The sequence below is a fragment of the Nematolebias whitei genome, chromosome 13, assembly GCF_014905685.2.
Source record: "Nematolebias whitei isolate Nwh7 chromosome 13, NemWhi1, whole genome shotgun sequence".
Classification (NCBI taxonomy): Eukaryota; Metazoa; Chordata; class Actinopteri; order Cyprinodontiformes; family Rivulidae; genus Nematolebias; species Nematolebias whitei.
This window is the reverse complement of record NC_056510.1, coordinates 15800315-15803516: the sequence shown is the minus strand read 5'-3', so window position 1 is coordinate 15803516 and position 3202 is coordinate 15800315.

Sequence of the window (3202 nt, the reverse complement as noted above, 5' to 3'; positions counted from 1 at the left end):
AATTTGACCTGTTACACCAGTGTGAAACCAGTTAATAAAACAAGCATCTAATAGGTCAGTATTGGGCAAGAACAGGTAACACTGGGTAGTTTTATTAACTTAAAAGTGGATACCCCCATGCCAGTCTGGACTTGTATTCTGCAATTCATCAATCCTGGAGTAGCTGCATTAATTGCATTTTTATACACTTTTTTTAAAATTTCTACATTAACCAAAATCGCAAACTGACAAAATTTCCAGTGAATACTTTTATCTTCTGCACCTTTAAATCTTTTTACAAAAGGCTTCATCTTAAAGTGCTCCTACAGGGGCAGATACTACCTCTGGAGACCTTTTTTTGTTTGTTATCAGGCCTTTCATTGAGTGGGTGTGTAGTTGTGCCAGAATAACCCAAAAGCCTTAGTCAAACATTGAGGTGTGACTCTGCCGGCATTAGAAAAGGTTCATCTGACAATGAAGATGTTCAAGGATGCTGCTGCGAGGCATCAGGGCTGGGTTTGATCTCTCATCATATTTCAAACACTCAAAATGACCCATTAGAAGTCCTTCTTGTTTGAAAAGCCCCATCAGTCCTTGCCTGCACACAAACACACACAAACATATGCTTTATATACAAGCGCACATGTCTCCAGGGTTTCTTTTTATGTCTTAAGAATCTGATTTGGATTTATTTTATACAGAGAGAGTAAAGCCACAGACAGCTTCTTCAGGGCAAAGAGTGCCAACCAAAATACTGATTAATGCTCTGCCAGTTAGCAACACCTTCACAATCAAATACGTGCACACACATCAAACAGCAGGCTGCACGTTATTTCTCCACCACAGCGAGTTGGGTTTTTGACGACTTGCTTGAACATTAACTAGTGTCTGGCATGCAAATATAAAATGTGTTTGAGATCCGTTTTATAATTGCTTTCACCAGCACATAAATGCAACACAACTGTGCAACTAATGTCAAAACTGGCAACACGAGAAAGACGGTCACACTTGCTTCAAAACAAGTATTCTAAACAATACTTAATGCATTAACTCAGCAGACAAAGACTGACACCTAAGTTTTACAAATACAAACCAGAAAATAATAATATTAATGAAGGAAGCTGCTGTGATTCCAACCTTCCTACCATATAACCCCTCACCACCACCACCATCACCAACAGCTGGTTCCACTCAGCTTCATCATACAATTACTCACAAACAGCCAGGTATTTTAGCTGAACCTCTACGTGCTTATTGCATTACTCTGGTAGAGTATTTATGCATATTGTGGCTGAGGAAATAATATACTTTGGTGGTCACCCACATGGGAATTACTGATTGACTTTATGGTTTTTGCTAAACTGGAACTGCTGATGTTGGCCTCTGTCACCCTGCTCCAATCTACCTAATAATATTTTAATGAGGTTTACCAGCCAGATCAGGGCAACTCTTTAGGGTAATTTCTGGTCAATTTAAAGACCTCAAACCTAAACTGGAATCACTATAATGCAAACTGTGGTGGTGGTGATGCTGTCCAGAGTCTAGTGGCAAATTTAAGACGATTAGGAACAGTAGAGCAGACACCTACATGCAGACTAGGATCTGAACACAAGTCATGAATGTAACTAAATCAGCTGATGTCATATCCTGTAGTTGACAAGGCCTCATTAAGATGATAATCCACAGACAAGTCTAGTTCTGTGAACTACTGTGCATGTAAAATTACACCAGAAGAGCAGAAGTGGTCACAATTAATTTTCTTTTAATCAACAGCACTTGATTAGGCACTGGTTACCACTGATTTCTGTTGGAGTTTTATTGGGTCTGTTTAGTTTTTCTATGCACTGAGTCTGCATTGTGGCATATTGTTTTGTGCCGTGGTTCATCTGAAAGTGTACTATTTGCTTAGTTTTTATCATTCTGTTAAACAAACCATTTGATAACCCAGGTAAAAAATAAAATAAAATAAAATCATTGAACAGAGCCTGCCCAACCAAAAGTTGAAAGGGACTCCAAGTACAGTTTCATTTAAGAACCCTCTTTCAGCCACACTTGTCTCCCACAACATTGATTTATATTGTCCATGCTTGATTAAATATGCATTTAGAACAACTTTTAATACAGAAAGCCACAAATGAATTGAATGTCAGAATGCATTATCTTTCCTTGAACATATACTGTATATCAAACTATGCAGATTTCACAACTAATGTACAAAACACCATGTGTCTTTTTTTTTTTTTTTTTCAGAATGTAAGATGAGTGTTCAAGGAGTAAAAGGATAAGGATCAGTGTTAAAAAAAACACTTACAGACGTGTCAATCTGTGGAAAATGATGGCATATTGATTAATAATTCTGACATGGTTTGGTCAAAATGACAAGAATAAATAAATAGTCACAGCACCACTTCAATACTGACATAATAACTATAAAAATAAAACCATACGATCACCATTACTGTATGCTACTTCACGATTTGACTTTTGTGGACTCGCTATTTTGCAATTTTTCAACAATTGTGAACTTTAATATTATTCATGTGATTGGGACAGTACAGATAAAAACAAAAAATATATACTTGAGACTGATGCCACCATTTTGTACTTTTCTTTCAGTAAACCTATACTGTATCGCCAGTCCAACAGAACTACATTACCCACAAGCCAACAGTGCTTCCGGCTGCTGTTTCCTGCAGAAATAGAGGGAAATGTTTGATACAATCCAAGCCTGATTACAGTTTGGTCCTTATTCAAAGTGACGTTGGCACTCAGTGGATGCAGAAAGCCAATCATAAACGTATCAGAACTGGACCAGAACTACTTCCAGCCTCATCAGTTAATCTGGGTGGTGCTTGACAAACATGAAGTCTCCAGAGTGGGGGGGGGGGGGGGGGGGGGGGTGCTGGGAGGTCTGGTGTTGTCTCTGGAGCTCACCTGGACTTTTTTTCATCTGGATTCTTCTGGATTACTTGGGCTCGATCAAGACCATTGTTTGGTTTTGTGCCAGTTCTCCGAAGATCCGGCTCGCTCCAAAGCATCTGGTGCTCAACAGCTGCAGAGAGCCGATCAGAACCGGACCAGGGCTGGTGAGTCCCCATTAAAAAAAATAAATAAATAAATGCAGTAGCTACTGTACAGTACATATACGTATGTTGTTAAAATTACATAGGTTTAAGAGTTTAGATCATTGCAAGAGTGTGGGAAGGGTTTATAAAGCCTTAAA